The 23859-nt window shown below is 36.3% G+C and overlaps 1 protein-coding gene and 2 pseudogenes across 12 annotated transcripts in view; 1 reads left to right on the top strand and 2 right to left on the bottom strand.

The window, feature by feature from the left end:
• MAPK10 (mitogen-activated protein kinase 10) overlaps window positions 1-23859 on the bottom strand; it is a 366398-nt gene that overhangs the window by 310434 nt on the left and 32105 nt on the right. The gene's annotated exons all lie outside the window — the stretch shown is intronic.
• On the top strand, window positions 8230-8619 carry LOC101415669 (small ribosomal subunit protein eS24 pseudogene; annotated as a pseudogene).
• On the bottom strand, window positions 10976-11153 carry LOC111758952 (U2 spliceosomal RNA; annotated as a pseudogene).

Below are 23859 nucleotides of genomic sequence, written 5' to 3'. Positions count from 1 at the left end.
AATTATTTTGCTTTTTACTCTGAGCAGCCTATTCCTCCTTATCAACAATGGCTAAAATATGCCCATCACCTTCTTCTGTGATGTCAACATACATACATCATTAAACATTGGTCAAACAAATATCTGTATGCTGTGGGTTATGTTCTTGGACAAAGAGGAGATGATGTGAAGATGAATAAAACATGTTTTCTGTCCTTGAAGAACTAATAAATCTTAGTGAGAAAAAAATACACAATAATTTGGCAAGTGCTGTAATAGAAGTTGGTTAAAAGTACACTGGGGGAAGCAGATTTGGCTCAACTGATAGAGCATCTGTCTACCATATGGGAGGTCCAGGGTTCAAACCCAGGGCCTCCTGACCCATGTGGTGAGATGACTCATACACAGTGCTGATGCACACAAGGAGTGCTGTGCCACACAGGCATGTCCCCCCTGTAGGGAAGCCCCACGCACAAGGAGTGCACCTCTCAAGGACAGCTATCCCACGCGAGAAAAGTGCAGCCTGCCCAAGAGTGGCACCACACACACGGAGAGCTAATGTAGCAAGATGACATAACAAAAAGAGACACAGATTCCTGGAGCTGCTGACAAGAATGCAGGTGGACACAGAAGAACACAGAGCGAATGTACACAGAGAGCAGACAACAGGTAGGGGAGGAGGGGAGAAAAATAAATTAATTAATTAATCAATTAAATAAATAAATAAAAGCTTTAAAAAAAAAGTTCACTGGGAGCAAATGAAGTGAAAAGTTAATGTTGAATAAGGAAATGGAGAAGGTCCCACTGAGAAGTTGGTATCTGGTCTATGTGTTAAAGAGTAAATGGGAGTTTTATATATGTTAGGGAAGACATGGACTAAAATATATAATTTTCAAAAAGTTAAAATCACTCTCATTCATGCATAAAATGAATATGTGTCAAATATTTTATTTGAGTTATAGAGATTTATATTGTCTACTGGACAAAATACATTTGCATTGTTATGAACAGGAATCATTTGCATTGCTATCCATCTTCTACAACATAATTTCTATTACTACAAAGTTATAAAATTCTAGGCAATAGAAATGCATTCAATTCTGCATACTCTTATAGATTCAGCCAATCCTCAGAGGATGCTCCAGCCAATACCCAGTGATCTCTTTATACACTTCCAAATCTTGAACAAATTTCCTTGACAGAGGAAAGAGGCATTCCAAATTTGGGGGTAAATACATTAAAAGACAAAGAGGTGTGGAAAGATAAATACTTGGGTATGACTAAAGATGAGAAAATATGAGAAGAAGGAAATTAATGAAAGTCCATGGAAAGAAATGAAGGTTACACTGGAATAGTGGTTTGGGTCCAAATTGTTTAAAGACTTCTTGAAATTGAGCTTACACTTTGTCTCAAAACAGTGAGAAACCCTGAAAGATTTTAAATATTAGAGGGTAAGCTAAAAGATGTTTTCTGTTTCCTTGGTCTTAATTCTTAATTTATTCAAATCTGTATTTCTATATTTATGGCTTATATTAGACTATTCCTTACTCCAATATTTTCATTTCTTCTTCTTTGCTTCCTAAACTTTATAAATGTCTCTATTTCTTTTTTTTTAATGATTTATTTTATTTATTTCTCTCCCCTTCCCCCTCCTTGTCTGCTCTCTGTGTCCATTTGCTGTGTGTTCTTCTTTGTCTGCTTGCATTATCAGGTGGCACTGGGAATCTGTATCTCTTTTTTGCTGTGTCATCTTGCTGTGTCAGCTCTCTGTGTGTGTGGCACCACTCCTGGGCAGGCTGAGCTTTTTTCATGCCAGGCGCCTCGCCTTGCAGGGCACATACCTTGAGTGTGGGGCACCCCTATGTGGGGCCGTGCCTGCATGACACAGCACTCCTTGCATGTGGCAGCTCTGCCTGTGGGCCACCTTACCACACGAGTCAGGAGGCCCTGGGGATCGAACCCTGGACCCTCCATATGGTAGATGGACGCTCTATCAGTCAAGTCATTTCCGCTTCCCTCTATTTCTATTTTTAATTTACCAAAGTCCTGGCTTTCTTTCTACCCCTCTTGTTTCTTCCAGTTTTTAATATATTGTCATTTTTTCCAGTGTAATTTATCCCTTTAGCTCATGGAAATCTAAAGGCCCTAGTTTTCATTCAAGGGCTGAGAGACTACCTAATTTTTAAAGACAATATAATATAAATTTTTAAAAATTATGTGCTACTTCTTGTTTATTTAGTATTATTTTACCTAATTATAACTGAAGAACATGAGTATTTATTTTGCTGAGCTTTTCTAACTCATTTTTTAAAATGTAACCCAATGTTAATGTGTATTTTGTGTATAATACATGATACATGTTACTTCTTTTTTGTAGTCTTGTTTGTTTCATATCAAGAAAAGACTTCTGTCTATAAATGCTAACTCAAGAAAATATCACATAGTTCTGGAAAATTTCAAGCAATTATCACTGGATTGTTTTAAGATTACTTCCCTGAGAAAGCTTCTTTTCCAACATAAGGATATTAGAATCATTTTCAGTACTTAATGATAGTCATATTCTGGAATTAAAATTATAAAGAATCAAAGAAAAAGTAATTCTGAAATATTAACTGATATTAAAGCAGGGGAACAGATATTTTATTTCACTGTTTATTTCTTTTTTTTTTTTTTTAAAGTAAAATCAAAACTGACACACTAATTTTCCCTTAAGAGAGCTGGGATATATTCTAATACTTCTTGTTTTTAAAAATCAAGGAAATAGAATTAGTTGTCAAGCCTAATATTATTACAACTTAAAATAATACAATTTCAGACAAAAAAAATCAGATGTGTTTGATAAATGAGGATTTAATTTTATGTTTATTGGTGAAGCAATTAAACTCTTTCCCTCAGGACACTTAAAAATATTTAAGGACCAAATATACCCAGGGAAAAATGCAGTCTCAGAAAACATTGAAATGACCCTGCACTTCATTTTTGTCTCAAGTTGATCTTCTTGATAGGACAGCTAACTCTGAAGAAACCAACCAATTTGCAAAGATTATGACACATTTTTTTTAGTTGGTTTGTTTCTTGCTCTTATCTCCTGGCACTTAAAGAAATCTCTGTCATATCATTAGCTGCATGCAAACATAAGGAAGAGCCACCTCAGGAACTAGTTCCTAGAGTTAACACTTGAAAATACTAAAATATAAAGTATGAAACAAAAGATTAAAAGATACACAAAGAAACAGAAAATGATGACCCATACAAAGGAATTGCACAAAACGCAAAAGCCATCAAAAAAGAAGACCAGCATTGGCATAGCAGAAAAGACTTTAAAACAATTATCTTTAATATGCTCAAGGAGATAAAGGGAAATGTGGAGAAAGAACTAAAGTACATCAGGGAAAAAATGAATAAACAACATGAGAATCTCAATAAAAAGAAATTTAAAGAAGGAAACATGCAGAAATATTGGCATCAATACCACAATAATTGAAATGAAAAATTCAGCAGCAGATTGGGGCTGGCAGAAGAAAAATCAATGAACTTGAAGACAAGGCAATTGAAATGATAGAGACTGAGGAGCAGAAAGGTAAAAAGAATTTTAAAAAGTAAAAAGAGCCTAAGAGAACTCTGGGACACCATCAATTATACCAATAAATATATTAGGAGTCTCAGGAGGAGAAGAAAGAGTAAAAAGAGCAGAAGGAATATTCAAAGAAATAATGGCATAAAACTTCCCAAAATTAATGAAAGACATGAATATGCACATTCAAGAAGTTCCAATGAAACCAAACATGAAAAACTTGAAAAGAACCATTCTCAGATACATTATAATTAAACTGTTGAATGGCAAGGAATAAGACAAGGAAAGAGTTCTGAAAGCTGCACTAGAAAAGCAATATTTTATATACAAGGGAGACCCAATAAGATAGGTGTGAATTTCTCATCAGAAACCATGGAGGCAAGAAGGCAGTGGGAGGAAATATTTAAGGAGCTGAAAGAAAACAATTAATAGTCAAGAATGCTATATCAGGTGAGACTGTCTTCAAAAATGGAGGAGGGGAAAGTAAGACATTCCCAGATAAACAAAAGCTGAGGGAATTCATAACAACTAACTCTGCCCTACAATTAATGCTAAAGGGAGTTCTTTAGACTGAAAGGGAAGGACACTAAATATTGGACTGAAATGCATTAAAAAAAATAAAGTTGTCTACAAAAGGTAACCATATGGAAAAAATTGAACAGGACTTCAGGGAATTGATTGACAACATGAAATGCACAAACATACATGTTATAGGTGTTCCAGAAGGAGAAGAGAATAGAAAAGAATATTTGAGGAAAATAATGACCAAAAATTTCTCAATCCTTATGAAAGACATACAAAAGAACAAATATTTAAATCAGAGACCTAAACTCACACTTGAAGGATATAGAAAAAGAACAACAAACAAAACCCAGAGCCACCAGAAGGAATGAAATAACAATGAATAAAGGGGAGATTAATGAAATAGAAAATAAAAAATTGAGTATTAACTAAACCAAAAGTTGGTTCTATGACAAGATCAATAAAATGAACAAACTCTTAGCTAAACTGACAGGAAAAAAAAGAGTACACAAATAACTAAACTTAGAAATAAAAGGGGGATAATATTACCAATCCCATAGAAATAAAAAGGATTATAAGATTGTACTATTAACATCTGTACATCAACAAATTTGATAACCTAAGTGAAATGGATAAATTTCTAGATAAACACAAACTACCTACACTACTCAAAAGAAATAGAAAGTTTCAAAAGACCAATAACAAGCTAAGAGATTGCGTCAATAATCAGAAATCTCCCAAAAAAGAAAAACTCAGGACCAGATGGCTTCACTAGTGAATTCTACCAAACATTCTAAGAAAAATTAATGCCAATCTTGCTCAAACTCTTCCAAAATAATTGAAGAGGAGGGAACACTCTCTAACTCATTCTATGCAGCCAACATAGATAACATAGATAACAACATAGATAAGGATACCACAAGAAAAGAAAAATTACAAATCTATATCTCTGATTAATATAGATACAAAAATCCTCAAAAAAATACTAGCAAACCAAATTCAAGAGCATATTTTTAAAATTATACATTATTATCAAGGTGGAATTTACCTCATTTTTGCAAAAGTGGTTCAATAGAAGAAATTCAATTAATGTAATACACTACCATAATAAAGAAAATTTTTTAAAATGATTATCTCAACTAATATAAAAAATGCATTTGAAAAAACTCAACACACTTAGAAAACAAGGAATAGAAGGAAATTGCCTTTACATGATAAAGGGCATATATGAAAAACCCACACCTAATATCATATTCAATGGTGAAAGACTGAAATCTTTTCCTCTGAGATCAGGAAGAATACTCTGTCATCGCTATTATTTGACATGTTCTGGAACTTCTTGCCAAAACAATTAGGCAAGAAAAAGAAATAAGGGGCATCCGAATTCTAAAGAAAGAGGTAAAACTTTCTCTGTTTGCATATGACATTATCCTATATAGAAAAATCCTCAAAAATCAACAATGAAGCTACTAGAGTTAAAAATTTATCTCAGAAATGTGGCAGGGTATGATATCAACATGTAAAAGTCATTACTGTTTTTATATATTAGTAAAGAACAATCTGAAGAGGAAATCAAGAAAAGTATTCCATTTAAAATAGCAACTAAATTTAACCAAGCATGTGAAATTTGCATATGGAAAACTACAAAACATTGTTAAAAAATTAAAGAAGACCTAAATAAATGGATAGTTATTCCATGTTCATAGATTGGAAGACTAAATATTGTTAGGCTGTCAATTCTATCCAAAGCAATTTACAGATTCAACATAAACCCAATCAAAATTCCAACAGCCTTCTTTATAAATGCAAAAGGCAATCATCAAATTTATACAGAAGAGTTATGGGCCCTGTATTAGCCAGCCAAAGGGGTGCTGATGCAAAGTACCAGAAATCTGTTGCCTTTTATAAAGGATATTTATTGGGGGTAAAAGTTTACAGTTAGAAGGCCCTAAAGCATCCATCTCAAGGTTACTTCCTTACCAAACTCCATTGCCATGTGTTGAAGCAAATCAGCGGGTGACACCTGTGAGGGTTCAGCCCTCCTCTTCCCTCTTAAGGCTCCATGGGTCCAGGTTCTTCCAAGCTCAGCTGTAGGCTGGCATAGGGCTTGTCTCTCTTCCAGGGCTTGTTTCTTTCTGGGCTCAGCTGTTCTGTTCTCTTCACAAAGTTAGCTGTAAACTGTCACATGAGTAGCTCATTTCCTCCCAACGGCCTCTGGATCCTCTCTCAGATCTATGGCACTTTCTCTTTTCTCATATATCTGCTTCTGTGTCTCCTTGATTGAGCATCCATTTATATAGCCTACCAAATGGGGTGGGGACTCAACCCACATGCCCTAATGACGTGGTCAAATCAAAGCCCTAATTTTAACATAATTTAATCAAAGACATCTCAGCTGAATCTAGTACAATCAAAGGATATCACACCCAGAGGAACAGACTAGTTTACAAGCATAAGAAAATATTTTTTGAGGGAACTCATAAATAATATCACACTGCTATACTTCACCCTCAGCAAATGATGTGTGGGAATGGGCATATGCCCATGGAATTCACTCATCTTACCATGTTCCCAATCATCCTGAAACAGTTGGATTGATAAAACAGCAGAATGGTCTTTTTTTTTTTTAATGTCTTATTGAGATAAAATTCACATAACAAAATTCACCATTTTAATTGTTTCAAAGTGTACAGTTCAGCAGCTTTTAGTACATTCACAATGTTGTGTAACTGTCACTACTCTCTATTTCCAAGACCTTTTCATCATCCCAGAAGGAAACCCCATACCCTTTTGAAGACTCAATTCCATTTAACTGGCCTCATATGTTTTTGCAAGGAACTCACACATACATACATATGTGTAGGAACTGAGGAGCTGGAAGACTGTTATAAACTGTAAAACTGATTTTCATACAAGGAACTTTAAGAGAAAGACTAAGGACTATAAGGATCAAAGACAGAATAAAATATGTTAGGTTGGGGTAAGGAGAAAGAATTGGTCATAATAGACATGATCTAGACTGGCAAACAGGAATAAGTACAGATAAGAAGTGAGGTCATTCCAGGAAGAAGAAATAGCTTTAAAAGTGTGTTATGATAGAAATATGTGACTCATGTTCAGGAAATGATGAAAAATCTAATTTGACTGGGACATAAATATAGTGGATGAATTACAGGAATTTAGACAGAAAGAACAGACTCAGTGCCATATTGCAGTGGTCCTTGGATTCAAGGCTGGGAAGCTTATAGTTAATTCTGAAGAGGATATCATTAAAAACTTTTAAGTAGTAGTCTGAGAGTTTCGCATAAGATGAATTGGAGAATATAGAGTTAAGACACTAGTAAGTAGCCATTTTCCTAGTCAAGGAAAGAAGCAATGAATGAGTCCTGAACTGGAGCCCTAGCCATGGATTATAAAGGCAAGAGACTTTCCAGGTAGAATCTATAAAATGTAGCAAAAGTGACTATAATGAATCATTGAGAAAGATCTATTAAAACTGACTCTAATTTTGACCATAGTTCATGAAGGAAATGATGATATAATTAATATTAATAGGGAAGTTTAAAAAATGATTTTGGGGAAAAGAATGGTTGGTGAACATGTTGAAATTCAAATTACAGGTTAAGCAGGCATTTGAAAATAGAGTACGAGGGTCAAGAAAGAATTAAATAAATATAAAAGATATCTGCTCATAAGAAATAGTTGGTGCTGTGAAAGGGGATGATGTCTGACAGACATTTGGGAGGTAACAAGAAAAAGAGCAGAAAAGGAGTGATGGTAGAAGTTTGAGGAGAACCAGAATGATGCTGCTGGAAAATGGAAAAAATACATATTATATTTCAAGAAGGGGACAAGGAGAGCCAAAAGTATCAAATGCTTTAGAAAAATGTGGCTCTAATATGAAGTCACTGACTTAAGTTGTGAGTGTGCTGCTGTGTACCTGAGAGAGATTCCGAGAAGCAAGGCTGCTTTTTAGCTCATGAAGTGAATTTAAAGGGAATGAGCACAGTCCGGCATCGGAGCGGTCAGCCCCGCGGCCCGGGCCCCGCCCCCTCGGTGGCGCTGCCTGGGGTCCTTCGGTGCGCCTTGATATGATTGGCGGGGGAACAGTGGCCCTCTTTTCCTCCCTGGCTGCCTGAAGAACTCCAGCCATCATGAATGACACTGTGACTATCCAGCCCAGGAAGTTCATGACTAACAGACTACTTCAGCAGAAACAAATGGTCATCGATGTCCTTCATCCTGGGAAGGCAACAGTACCTAAGACAGAAATTCGGGAAAACCTAGCCAAAATGTACAAGACCACACCTGATGTCATCTCTGTGTTTGGATTCAGAACCCATTTTGATGGCGGCAAGACAACTGGCTTTGGCATGATTTATGATTCCTTGGATTATGCAAAAATGAACTCAAAACACAGACTTGCAAGACATGGCCTGTATGAAAAGAAAAAGACCTCAAGAAAACAGCAAAAAGAACGCAAGAACAGAATGAAGAAAGTCAGGGGGACTGCAAAGGCCAGTGTTGGTGCTGGCAAAAAGTGAGCCGGAGGTTGGATAACAGAAGGAGTAAAGATTTTTCAGTGACTCTATTGGTAATTTTGCAGATTTTTCACTAGAGGATTAATAAAACTATAAAAACTTAAAAGTAAATGAATAAATAAATAAATAAAGGGAATGAACAAAACCGACATTGTACTGTGATCTTTCAAAGCCAGAACATCTGACTAAACTTTTAGCATCCCTCCTGACACATAAAGCAGAAAGTTCCCAAAATAAACACCCTTTCCCCAAACCTCACCCGGCTAAGAAAAACACAAAGACCATGGAGAGTAACTGTATTAAAAAATGACAACAACAACAACAGAACTCTAAGATCATAATGCAATGAATTACACAATTTTCTGCTGATTATTTGCTTTACTAAAATAATTTAATTTATGTAACTAAAATAAAGTATTTCTTACTTGTTTTTCAAAAAGTAAAATTGAATACAAACAACCTAGTAATCATATTTACTGGCATATTGTGGTAAGTTAATTTCATCATATTTTTGAAAATTTTTCTTTCACCCATCTATAGTCTGCAGACATCTTGTTAATGGCTTCAAACTGAGTGGAAAAAAAAAGAATATGGTTCTTATCTAATTTTTAAAATAGATGGGCTTTAATGGTCTTTTATCATTGCATTTTCTTCCCTCCAAAATTTCTGCATACAGCTTAAACATTAAACATTTCTGCATACAGCTTAAAGTGAGTACTGTCTTCCACAGAAGCTGGTATCTTTGTAGAATTGCTATCTTGACTTGAAAAGTATAGAGAAAACAGAAGAAAGGAAAGAAAGTAAACTTATAAGAGGACATGACAATATAATATCTCTATGCCTCTATTTCTACACGAATTCCTATATCCCCTCTTTTGCAAGTGAATGCATGATTCAGTTAAAGTACAAATAGCCTATTTAGGTGCATCTGTCCAAGAATTACACCCACAAGCTACTTACCTGATGAATCATCAGCCTTTTATCTTAGTTTAAAATACTAAGAGATATCACATCTGCTCTGCTGACCAAGGGAAAAGGAGATTTTCAAAGCTACATGGGATTAGAAAGAAAAGATATCATCTAAAATTGAAAACCCATATATTTTTTCTGCTAACTGTGTTAATACAAACTGGCATTCAATAGAAAGAGTTACTAAAGCCATCTTTTCTGATGTTTAAATTTCACTCAAGCTAAGGTCATTTCAAAATACTGAAAGTGGGAAGCAGACTTGGCCCAGTGGTTAGGGCATCCATCTACCATATGGGAGGTCCATGGTTCAAACCCCAGGCCTCCTTGACCCGTGTGGAGTTAGCCCACGTGCAGTGCTGATGCTCGCAAGGAGTGCCATGCCATGCAGGGGTGTCCCCCGCATAGGGGAACCCCACGCGCAAGGAGTGCACCCCGTAAGGAGAGCCGCCCAGCACAAAAGAAAGTGCAGCCTGCCCAGGAATGGCACCGCACACACAGAGAGCTGACACAGCAAGATGAAGCAACAAAAAGAAACACAGATTCCTGTGTGGCTGACAACAGAGAAGCGGACAAAGAAGAACACGCAGCAAATAGACACAGAGAACAGACAACTGGGGTGGGAGGGGAAGGAGAGAGAAATAAAATAAATAAATCTTAAAAAAAAATACTGGAAGCATTCAATATGGTAATGAATGAGTTAATAGATGGAAAATCCTTAGAACAGAGCTTGGCACATAGTCAGGGGCTGTTTAATAACTGCTCCCTCATCATCATCAATAACTGAACACTTTGGAACCATTGAAATTTCTTCCATTTATAAAAATTGCAAAATAAAAAATACCAAAGTCTTACAATCCTCACATTAAAGTATGGAAAAAAAGAAATTCTTTCAAATTCAAAGTCTTAAAGGAGAGTATTCTTTGCTGGCACCGGAATCTAGTCTCTATTTTAGTTTTTTTGTTTTTTGTTTTTAGTTATTTCGTAACTTGTTCCCTTACTTAAAAACTCTACTTCACATTCTGCAACTAAAACGAAAAATAGTTGATGCAGCCCCACATTTCCCTTAGATGCTGTTCAACACCCACATGTCCACCATTGCCACAGGCAAATCATGGTCGGACACACAAACAGGTAAACCCTGGCCCACAGATCTCTTCAACCCCATGTGCACACTTATTACACAGGTGTGATAACTGAAGGAGGTTATACTCAGGGGGTATAAACCAAGGGCCACACTTCTGTCAGCTGCCTGCCAAGGGCATTAAACAATCTACAAGCAATTGCATAAAGGAGATCTAGCAATGCTGTTGTAAACATAAAGTCTGCAACCAGATCTTTTCCCTTCTTGGCCAAAACCTAGAAATCATTTTTAGTGGCTGAAAGTATGTCTTTGGAGTCAGACCACCTCGGTTCTGCCAGGTGTGTGATTTTGGGCAAGTCAATAACCTCTCCCTTCCTCACTGACCTTCTCATAAAATGAAGATAATGAAAGGACCTCCCTCATAGAATGGAAGTGACAAATCAGAGAGTTACTACACTTTATCTTAGCCAAAAGGCCGAGAAGCAATAAATCAGAGAGTAAGACCTATGAAGAGGTTAGAGTGGTGCCTGGCATGTAAAAAATGCTTAATAAATGTAACATAGGCTGGTGATGTTGGATGCAGGTTGGAGGCAGTTCTGAGGATTGGGTGCTACTCCACTCTCCTTTGAACTGCCACAGTGTGTTAGTAAAACCCATAGCAAATTCATAATATCTTGTATTTTTATTTTTGTTCATGACTACAGAGGCTATATTTCTCAAATATGGATTATCTACTTATTCATCGAGTAATATATGACAAAGTGACTTGATGAAGTGTGAAGGAGTCTGATCAATGTGTGTAGCACATTGGCTTTGCTATCAGCAGCTTCCTTACAAGCAATGTAAGTATGATACCAAGATTTGTAAAAATATAAGTATATAACACCAGGGGGGGAGTTGATGCTAAAACTGCTGACAGCCTGGAAATCCACTGAAATGTTTTCACTGTCCTGAAATTGAGTCCTGTTTTTAAATGTCATTCATGTCCTCGAGGCACTATTTATGATGGCTTGCTCACTGTTATTTTTTTCCTAATTTCTCACTGTGTGATTTAGTGGTTTTTCTTCTCAAGGATTTTATTCCTTTCCTGCTGTGGAAAGCTTTTCATGAAGGCAGCTTTAATTATTTACTCCACCACCCCTACTGTGGCAGAAGTCAGAATTACTTCTAAGGTGAGCAATTATATGTTTCCCTTAAAAGCCCAAGGTCAGAGGTAGGCCCAGACATACACATGAAGAAGGGAAATCCTGAACACTGTATGATTACATGGTTTTAAGTGAAACATACACACACACACACACACACACACACACACACACGGAGTCAGCCTTGAGGACTGTACACATTTGTCCTGGAAAATCTCTCTCCTAACATGTAACTATGTTGATTAAATAGTGTAAATGTGTCAGTATCAACAAAAATGTCTCAACATTTATAAAGAAGTTTGAAAGATAAAACACTTTTAGAGAGAAAATTATAAATCTGATATCCTAGACTGTCTTATAATTCATTGGTTTTATAGATAACCCAATGTGAATCTCTACCTTTTCTGTGATTATCAGCTTTATTACCATGACTGTATAAATTTAAAATATGGCACTGAGCCTACATTATGGGACACTCTCAGGATAATTGCTACATGGAGTTTAAGAACCTTCATCTCCAACACTGCCATTAAACATAACAATTTCTTTAGCTTGTGAAGAGCAAACGAGATTCTAAAAGACTGTGACTGTACTTCCTCAGCAAAGGATGCCAACTTCTATCCCCTCATTTGCAGAAATAGACCACACAGCTTATATTTTCTAATCCAAGCTTAACTCTTCACTTCCTAGATGGATTGCTTATCTCTGATTACAAACTTTTGGCTGTGTCACAGCCAAGCCCTTTGTCACATCCCCTTTCTTAAAGAGAATTACAAAAACTCCAGGACCCAGGACCATTTGGACTATTGAAAAATAAAGATTCTATCTGGGGATTAAGATCAGTTTTTTGCATTGGAAATAAATGGAAGCAGAAACAGGTCCTGTCTTTTGTTTACAACATCTATTTCATTGTGTTCCAAAAGAACCAAAATACAGCCTTGCCAACATAGGGTAAGCATCTCCAAATCAGGCAGACCCAATAAATATTATTTTGTATAGATTATCATACTATCTGACTTTTGCTTCTTCTTCTGAAATTAAGAATGATGAACTATAAACACATCATTACCAAATTGTATTCTGTACTGAGAATCATATATTGCCTCTTGAAATTATTAGGAAAGTTTAGACCATTGCCAATCCAATTAAGAAATCTATTCTTCATCATATCTGACATTGGCTCTCCAGTCTTAACTTTTCTATAGGGAGTTTGTGACCACATGAAACAACTCCTTCTATTTTGAGACCACACTTTAAATCTGTAAATGCTTTGCCTTATATTGAGCTAAGGTGAATATCCCTATTAATTCTAGTCAGTGGTAATAGTTATGTCCTCTGGATCTATCTATACCATATTCTAATTTTCATTGTATTTGACTTGTTACCACATGTGAAGATAACCATCATGTCCTTCCAAGTGCTTCTTATGCACTATGTATAGAAGGTAACATATTAGATCTATTGTTTGAAACTTATGGAACTGCTGGTTGAAAGGTAAATAATAAGTGTATTATATTTTATCTGGTATGATGTCCTAAAATTAAAATATTTTCACCATAAATTTAGACTTTTGCATAATCTAATTCACTATAATTTTATGAGAGTCAAAGATGTAGGTAAAACAATATAGGGACTTCAGAATATCAAGAAGTATCTAACAGATAGCCTTTCCCAAATCCATGTTATACTGGATTATGGTTTAGCTGTAATCCAGGGAAATGTGCTACAAATGTGTTGCAACCACAAGAATCTAGCATCTGACAGCCCAACCAGACATCAAATGGGTTTTCATTCTTACCCTTAAAAACTTCATTGTAGAGAAACTTTATAATAGAGAAATAGTATTGCATTATTGTAGCAGTTTTATATTGTTTATAAATTTCAAAAATAGGTATTAGAATATATTTGTAAACTGGCCCGTTCCTTTGGCCATATTAGATTGTATTAACTTCAGAGGTTTCACTGTTACTTGAGTTGGGATTAGGGCTTTGACTGGGTCACATCAGTGGGATGCAAAGTCCCTGCCCCCTTGGTAGACAGAAACTCACAGAGAAAACTAAACAGCAAGGAGTTAGTTGGAGTTTTGATACTGGAACCTGGGAAGTAAGTACACAGAGAAGCAGATATGTGAGGAAAGGGAGAAGGCACCATTAGACACGGCAGAGGCCCGGGGAAGAGAGATGAGCCATTCGCTTGACGGTTTACAAGTGATCTTGTAGCATGAGCTGAGCACCTGAGCCCGGAGAGAAATGGGCCCCAGGAGAGAGAAAAGACTTGTTCTGACCTGCAAGTGAAACTGGAAGAACCTGGGACCATGGAGTCTTGGGAGGAGGAGGAAGACTGAACCCTCTCAGACATCACTCACCATCTTGCATCAACACATGGCAATAGACTCTAGGTAAGAAAGTACCTCTTATGGTACCTTGACTTGGACTTTTTAGGGCCTTGATGTTTCTACCCCAAATAAATACCCTTTTTTAAAAACAAACCAATTTCTGGTATTTTGCATCAGTACTCCTGTAGCAGTTTGATATTGTTTATGAACTCCAAAAAGAGATATTGGATTATGTTTGTAAACTGATCTTTTCCTCTGGGCATATTAGATTATTCTGGATTCAGAGGTTTCACTTTTACTTAATTAAATAATGATTAAGGCTTTGATTGCGCCACATCAGTAGGACATTGAGTCCTTGCCCTCTTGGTGGGTGGGGACTCACAGAGAAAACAATGAAACACAGGAGTTAGTTGGAGTTTTGATCTTGGAGCTCAGAAAGTAAACACACAGAGAAGCAGATATGTGAGGAATGAAAGAAGTTTCCATTAAACATAGGCAGAGGCCTTGGGAGAGAGAGGCAGCCATTCACCTGATATCTGTTGCTGGCCTTGTGGAGAAAGCAGAGCAGCTGAGCCCAGAGAGAAATGAGCCCTGGAAAGAGAGGAACCCAGGAAGCCTGAACCCTGGCAGATGACGGCACCCATCTTGCTCCAACACGTGGCAAAAGACTCTGATGAGGGAAGTGATTATGCTTTATGGCCTGGTAACTGTAAGCTTCTACCCCAAATAAATACTTTATAAAAGCCAACTGATTTCTGGTATTTTGCATCAGCACCCCTTTGGCTGACTAATACAATTATCTATGTGCAATTTCATAATAACTTCCTAGTATTAGTATAAGAAATTCAGAGTTCTGAATTCTTCTTGCTTTGCTGTTATTTAAGCTGATATTCTGATTATATACTATGAACACAGTTTCTTCCATTTTTTAAAAAAAAGAATAAATCATATATTTTTATACTGGTTTATGATAAAGGTGCCACTGCAATGCAATGATAGTGTGGGTCAATTAAGTATGTATTTGGAAAATAAAATGAACCTCAAACTTTACTTTGATGCCATATCTTAATAGTTCACAGACCTAAATATAAATGAGTAAAAATTGAATCTAGGAAATAAATAAGGGGAATAATGTCCCTGGGGTCAGCAAAGACTTCTTAAACAGGACACACCAAAAAAAGCACTAATTATAAAAATAAAAAGTTGATATATTGAATTCCATTCAAATTTAAAATCTTCTGCTATATAAAGACACCACTAAGAGAGTAAAAAGGTCAGTCAGAGATGGAGGGAAGACATTACAATTTATATATCCAACAGAGGACTCACATAAAGAACTCCTATAAAATCAGTAAGAAAAAGAACCCAGTTTTCAAAAAAGGACAACAGACTTGAACAAGCGCCTCAGGAAAGAAGATATTCATTGGTCAAAAAATAAAGGCAAATATGTTCAACATCACTTTTCATCAGGGAAATTCAGTTTAGAATAGTGAGATTTCTAAACACCCAGTATAAAGGCTAAAATTTAAAAGGCTGGCAATACAAGCTAGCACCTGCAACACCTGAATACTCAAACAATCCTAATAGGAGCGTAAATTAAAATAATTTTGGATAAATATTTAGCAGTATCTACTAAAGCTAAGCAACATTGAGTCTTTGACCTAGTGATATATATAAATAAGTATCCACTAAAAGTCAAACACAAGAGCTCAAAAAAAGGCAAAAAAATAGAACACCACCAATGTGTATCATGAGTAGAATTATTAAATCTATTTGAGTATATTCATCCAAGGTACTACTATAAGCAATGAAAGAGATTGGACCACATCCACAGGTAATGTGGATGGAACTTACAGACATAATGTTGAGTATAAGAATCAGAAACAAACAAAAAAAAAAACATATTTATTGTATGATTTCATTTATATGATTCAGAAGAGGCAAAACTAAATTATGATTTCAGAAGGCCAAAGAGTTGTTACCTTTGGGGGTGTATTGGCAGAGGAGGTCCAACGGCAGCTTCTGGGATCCTGGAAATGTTCTGGGTCTAGGTCTCTGTAGTGGCTACTCGAATATATACATATGCAAAAATTCATCAAGCTATATATTTAAGATTTGTACACTTACTACATCTAACTCAAAAAAACAGCATTTTTTTTCTGATTACGAAGGGAATATATGTTAAGAAAAGTTTGAAAGGTTTTATAGAGAAGATAAAAACCAACCACAAGCTCACCTGGTAGTGACTCTAGAGAAAGAGAGAGAAAAGCAAATTATATAGATGATATATGTAACAAAATCAGGACCATGCAATCGTCTATTTTTCCTCTTGATATTAAAGCTTTGTGTAATTAAGTCTTCTATGTAAACATGATTTAATGTCTACAAAGTATTCCAATGCATATAATTATTTTTAAGTCTAAGCCCTATTAATAGACACCTAAACTGTTATGGTAGGTTGAATTATGCACCCTAGAAAAAAACATGTTCTTAATCTTAATCCACTTCTGTGGTCCCATTGCAGATAGGGCCTTTTGAAGATGTTAATTTTTGTTAAGGTATAGTCCAAAATGAATGAGATTCGGCTTTAATTCTATCAAGGAAGGCTTTATGAAGAGAAAGCCATTCGGAAGAGCAGAAGCTGGAAGTAAAAACCCCAAGAGAAAGAAGGGGACATGGCCATATGATGGGAAAACCAGGGAACCCAGGGACTGCTGACAAACTGGGATTCCTTCAACCCCAGGAAGAAGTAAGACGTCTAGCCTCTGAAACCATGAACCAATAGACGCCTGTTATTAAGTCAGTCCCTGTGTGGAATTTGTTTTGGCAGTCAGGAAACAAAGAAAGATGTTTACAACATATAATTATAAATTATGGTGGTATGGATATCCTTATATAGTCTTTGTTTGTGTGTACAAAATACATTCTAGCAGGGAAATTACTGAACCCAACTGTGTAAACATTTCTAGAGTTCTCTCTCTGCATGATGTATCATCAAATTGCCCTCCAATAATTTTGTTCCGGAATAGCTTTTGCCTGTTAATTTTACTAATGTGTATTTAGAGGGTTGCCTTCTAAAGGAAGTAAGAGGAATTGTGTAACTTTGGTAAAGTATTCATTTTCTGATGCTGAGACAGATCAAGGAACAAAAATAAAGTATGCAGAAGTTATTTAGCCTCAAATGAAAACTTGAAGGAATAGTATAAATCAAATAAATAGTTCTAGTTCTAGTTCTAGTTCCTGGTCAGCAACAGGTTGCAAGTTACAGACATTGACACTAATTAATAATTTATATATGACTGGAATTATGATGCACTGGGAAGGTCCCCGAGTATTAATCCAGCTCTGCCATTATTAGCTGTGGGAACTGGGCAGCTTGCTTAACCTTTCCTTATATTTCACTTTCTTCACTTGAAAATTAAAGTGGGAACAGCCTAGATCATCTCTAAAGTTCCTTCCAGCTCTACTTAGAACAGGGGAATGTCTCCATTTATTGGACTGGTAAGTTAAGAGTGTTTCAGAAGTTAATTAGCAGAAGAGACTATCAACATTCACTCTTCAGTTTCAAAAGACTAGAATTGTATTTAAATATATCTATATAGAGGATGGAAAATTTATTGCTAGAAGAGGACAAAGAGGTGAACTAGGAGATGAGAACTAGGGAAAAAAAAAGGAAGATGAATGCAAGTATAAAGATATGAGTCATGGAGGGTAGAGACAAAGGAGAAGTAGCCAGGGCATATTAACTGAATAGGGGTAAAAGGGAGAAGTAGGGCAGAGGCCAGAAGAGAATTATATAGAGAAAATGTTGAAAAATAATTTCAGGGTTCAGAAACTTTAAGCATCCTCACCTGCTAGTATGAATTCACATATACGAGGTCTCCATTTTAGGAAATTCATGTAAAATAACCAGAATAAATATTCCTGACTTAGGTTTGGAAAGTCCTGAGTCAACAATTTTGTGCAGTGCAATAACATACTAGTAAAAGAAACTCATCCAGCTGTACAGGTGCCCTGTGCCCATTCCCTCCACCCACCTTTGATTTTTCAGTCACAGTTGCAAGGACCAGTTCCCAATGAGCTCAGACTTGAGTTGTTTTGGCAGCAAACTAAAGTTTAGGGCCATGGTCTCTTCCATCTCCAAGACAGCCGGCACAGCCCCTTGAACAAGCCCAGCCTGGAAGTGCCAGATGACTTAATATCCTCAGGGACAATCTTCAACCAATAAAGGACAGTAGCCAATGCTACCAAGTACGCCAGGCTGGACTCCTGGGACCAACAACCTGGGATACATTCTGTTCACCTCTCAGGAAGTCTTAATCAGATCAAGCCCCCAGCATCCACTGCAGAGACCTCGTTCTCTGCCTCACTCTCCCCTCCCCTTCCTCCTCCTCTGTGTAATGACCTCCAAACTGTATAGCCTACACAAGGTCCTCGTCTAGGTCTCTTGCAGATCCACATTTTTTAAAAAATATTTTTTAGAAGAAAGTAATGAGAAGTAGTTAAATACAAAGAGCACCGGTGGTACTGGGAGTCACAGCTCTGTTACGGAGTAGCTGTATGATCTTGGACAAGCCTGCCATCCAATCTGTGATTTGCACATCTGTAAAATGCAAGTGTCAAATATGTATTCCAGTTAAAACAACCTCTAAAATGTATGTCCCAATCCATAGTTCAGAAAGGATGAGACCAAACAGGTAAGGTTCCACCTCAACTTGATTATTGGAATGTCATTCCAGTTACAGCCTATTATATTTTAAAACCTTAATGAGAACCTGCAGTGATATAACTTGATTCACATTTTAAGGAGTGATGCTTACCCAAATACTCTAATATCAAATCAAGTAGAATATCTGCATTTATTGCCAGAAGGAATGTGTCAGAAATAATGGTATTAATGACTTAGAGTTCTGGATAATAAAGAGTTACCATATCTAAATGAACTGATAAACTGAACATCCTAAATGAATTATAAACCTGTTTTATAGCTCCAAACCAGGTATGTGCTGCTCTCATTTATAACATACCTCCTTTTTATGTGGAGTTCCATAAAACAATTTGTGTCACTATAAATCAAATGCTCACAATTTCATAAAATCTTGATCTATGATAACTGAAATATAACCCCAAATTAATGCACATGTTTAAACAGCACAACAATATGTTTTGAATCATAAGAAACTATTTCAGGAACAGCTTCTGACCATTTTGTTTACAGATCAGAAAAATCGCAGAAAAATTTGCATCTGCTCATCCTTGGAATATCTTTTCTGCATCATCTTATAACTTTTCAAGGACTCTATCCCTTATATGTGAAATATTTTAGAACATAATCTAGTCAGCTAGCACACATTTTGCAGAGAATCTATTTATGGAACTCAGAGAATAAAGCAGCACAAGAAAGGAGAAGTGAAGGTAGGAACCTCTAATATAAATTAATAGACTGAAGAGTCAAGCTAACCTGAATAATGTTTCTACAGAAGTCTAAGAGCTCTCTCCTCAAGGCTCACGTCCTCTCAGAACTTAAAGAGGATGAAGAGACAGTACTGGGAGGTACTCAGTGGCAGAATCAAGATTAAGTTCTCACTCATATGACTAAGAACTGGGCTTCTGAGCAACAGCAGAGATTTGTAGTTTGTTTCAGAGTGCTTGTATCAGGTAAGGATTAACTATTATGCTATGGCATCTTTTACTAACCTGCCCTTGGGTCCAAAGAAGCTCCATTCTCTTTTCTGGGGAATTTAAAGTCAATGATTGTTGCTTAAATGCTCACCAAGGTCATCCCAAATTTGAAATATTTAAGTCAGGAAATAAAAATATTACTGTTCAGTTCTCAAAGAAGAAAGGAGTTCATTTTGAAAATTAGCATTTATCACAGTAGGAGATATGGCAGAAATCCACTGGAACACACAGGCTAGAAAGAAAATGCTCGTAATAAAAGGTAAATTTTTGCTCTGCTTCCTTCTTTATAGTCCATCAGGAGCCAGATCTGTGTAAACTCTAAATCTCTAAGTATGGTCTCACATTTCATTTCCACTATAAATTCAGAGCAGGCAAGGCAAGGCACAAATCTTAAATAAATTAGAAATAGCATTTGCCACATGCCAACTCTGTGCCCGATATTGAGCTAAGTGTTTTATGTATGTAATCATGTTTAAACCTCACCAAATCCTATTGAGTGTCTTGAAGAACTAATGCTCTCTAAGATTACACAAGAAGAAAGTGTCAGAATCAAAGTTTAAAGCACGTTTATCAGATTCCAAAATCATAATCTCTACTTATAACAGTCCAAACAAAAACTAAAAATTTCAGAGAAAATTATCTTAATTAGGAGAGAATTCTATTAATATTTCCAGAGTTTCCTGTCATAATCTCTATGGCATTAGTGCCTGGTCAGAAAATGCTATGCAAAAATTGTTTTATTATTATACTTAAATAGAAAACTATAGTCATAAAACTCATGAGATGATTTTGGGATCATTAAGAGAACTGGCCCACTATAGAAACTGGGAAAATCTGTGTGAAAATGCCTATCTTAATCTAAAGAGAAATCTTTTTTCTAGGAAATTTAGTAGGGATTATAGGGGTATTTCTTTGCCATTATTAGAATGCAGGGTTGAACTAATAATTGTTCTGCTATTGACCAATTTTAAACAGTAAAATTGAAAATACTGTAACATCTTTTCTCTATTTGAGGTTGTAAGTTACCAACAAAGGTTTTGGAGAGTCTAAGAGTCAATACAGAGTCTAAGAGAAGGGCTGGGTTATACATCAAAGGGGCTAGTTTAATGACAGAACTGATAACAGGTAAAGATAATAATCAATATTTTTTAAACATTTGTGAGCCATACACTAGTAACATACAATTATTATCTCAGGCCACAGGACAACACTCTTTGCCATGTACTATTATTATTCCCATTTTACAGATGAGGAAACTGAGGTTTAACGAGGACTAAAAATGTCCTAGTCATAAAGCTTTTTTTCCTTCTCCTCTCCCTCCCCTTCCCCCACCCTGCTGTTTTTTGCTGTCTGTGTTCGTTCACTGTGTGATCTTCTGTATCTCTATTTCTCTCTCTCTCTCTTTTTGTCTTCTCTTCCTGCTTTTTCTCCTCTGGGATTCACTGGGATTCAATCCTGGGGACGTCTGATGTGGAGAACTCTTCCCTGTCACCTGTGCCACCTCAGTTCCTGGTCTCTGCTGTTCTTCACCTTGACTCTCCCCTGGGTCTCTCTTTTGTTGCATCATCATCTTGCTGTGTGACTCATTTGAGTGGGCACTGATTCACCACACGGACACTCGGCTTGCCATGCAGACACCTGTGTGAGCACTCGGCTCGCCGCATGGGCGCTGGTTCGCTGCGTGGGCACTGGCTCACCACACAGGCATGCTTTCTCTTCTATTCACCAGGAGGCCCCAGGGATCACACCCAGGTCCTCCTATATGGTGGACAGAAGCCCTATCACTTGAGCCGTCTGCTTCCCTCATAAAGTTTTTAAATGGCAGAATTAAGATTTGAGTCCAAGTAAGCTATTTTAAAAGACCCTCAAACTATATCCTCTTCATATATTTAGTATATGGATTTAACTTCCGATAGTTACTGAAAAGTGTCCAGTCAAGAAGCTAACAGGCAGGCAGAGGTATGATTAGAGAGAGAAAATATTAATAGCATCATTCATTCAGCCTCATCTCTCCTTCCCTCTAACTGGTGTTAGCAACTTAGATCTTTAGCTCAAAAGACACTGATATCTATGACTCTGAGAGAAAAAGAACTCTTTAGATAGAATCACAAAGGATAATTCTAATTAATCTGAGAAAAAAACTGTTGACCACTCAACAGTTATTTTAGATCACAGCATGAATGTCTTGAACTTGTGGTAGCCACTTCTCTTTTATCTATTCCCAGGTCTTAAGATTTATGCAAATAGACTTATTGATAGGAAAGAAAAATAAATGAAAAGATTTAAAAAGTAAGGCTGAAGGAGTAACATGAAAATAGATGTACATATGGATAATATCAGATCCCTGAGCTAGTAACTAGTGCATAAAATCACTCCAAAATACACAAGTACAGGGTCAAAATTCACTCTCTCAGAAGATTCTGAAGATTTATTTTCTATTCATTTTGCACATGTAATAATAAAATAAATTATACATTATTCTATGAACATATGAAACTCACACTCTCCAAAAAAAGCTCCTGCGCAAACTCTATCATAAAGAGCACCATTAGTGAACCTCTTTTTCCCTCATTCCTTAGTCCACTTTTCAGGAATTCTTTATGAATTCCTTATGTCTGCTTACAAATAAATCTTTGCACCATCTAAAACATACACCTATGTTATGGATTGTATCATGTCTCAACAAAAGATATGTTCAAGTCTTAACCCCCAATCCTGTGAATAAACTTATTTGTAAGTGGAATCTTTGAATATATGATTCGTTTTGGTACGGCCAACCTAATTTAGTTTATAGTCTAAGCAAGCTTTCATAGTTTAACTATTGCACTATTTTTACATACTGACTGCTGCTTTGGACAAGGACTTTTGCACAAAAGAAATAGGAAGTTCAACTTAGCTTCCAATTTCCAACTCTCCCTCAGTTGTAATTTAAATTCAACTGTCTTCTGTACCTCCGAGATTCCAGCTGAAGTTGCCATTTAAAATAGAATATAGTCCTAAAAGGATAAACATCCTAAAGCAGTTATTAAGTAAGCAGGGTTTCACAGAGCATGGAGAAAGTGAAGAGATTGCAGTAATTTGGGAATAATAATTGTAATGATAGCTAATACTTACTGATCTTACTTATTAACTTATTTAATAAGTTATTAAATAAGGCAATCTTATGAGGAAGGTTGTCATTATTCTCTCCATTTAAAAGATAAAGAAATTGAGGCACAGGAATGTTCACCAACTTGCTCAAAGTTATTCAATTAATAATTTGTGGAGCTGATATTTAAACCCAGATAGTATGACTCAAATCAGCTTGTTTAGCCACCATACTATGCTGCCTCTCAAATGTTATTTTTTGAATTAAGATCATCATCAAATAATACTTAATCTTGTAGATGAGTGTGGTATTAGAAACTTCTCAAATTTAATCAAGACACAGCCCAAAGTATTTATGAGTGTTTATTATGAAAAATGCATGTATTTATATTTAGGAATTCAAATTTATTTCAAAAAGATTTGACTACATCTGAATTTTAAAATAAATTTTATAAAAGAACATTGCTATTTTTGCTGCAGTTTCAATGCAAAGGTATTTTTAAAATAAAGATAATTTGTGTATTAGCTAGCCAAAGGCATGCTGATGCAAAGTACCAGAAATCTGTTGACTTTTATAAAGCGTATTTATTTGGAGTAAAAGTTTATAGTTACAAGGCCCTAAAGAGTCCAACTCAAGGTTATTTCCTTACCAAACTCTGTTGCCACATGTTGAAGCCAGATGGTGGGCGACGTCTGTGAGGGTTCAGCCTTCCTCTTCCTTCCTAAGGCCCTGTGGACCCAGCTTCTTTCAATCTCAACTGTAGGCTGGCTTAGGACTCAGCTGCTCTGTTCTCTTCAGTTGCAAACTCTCAGGCAAGTGGTTCAGCTCTCCCCAGGATCAGACTTCTCTCCTCTTCATGTCTATGGAGCTTTCTCTATTCCCAGGTATCTTCTTCTATGTGAGTGTCCATTTATATAGCCTACCAAGGGGGCAGGGACTCACC

This window comes from Dasypus novemcinctus, chromosome 1 (genome assembly GCF_030445035.2).
Source record: "Dasypus novemcinctus isolate mDasNov1 chromosome 1, mDasNov1.1.hap2, whole genome shotgun sequence".
Taxonomy (NCBI): Eukaryota; Metazoa; Chordata; class Mammalia; order Cingulata; family Dasypodidae; genus Dasypus; species Dasypus novemcinctus.
This window is presented reverse-complemented; position numbering and strand designations above follow the sequence as displayed.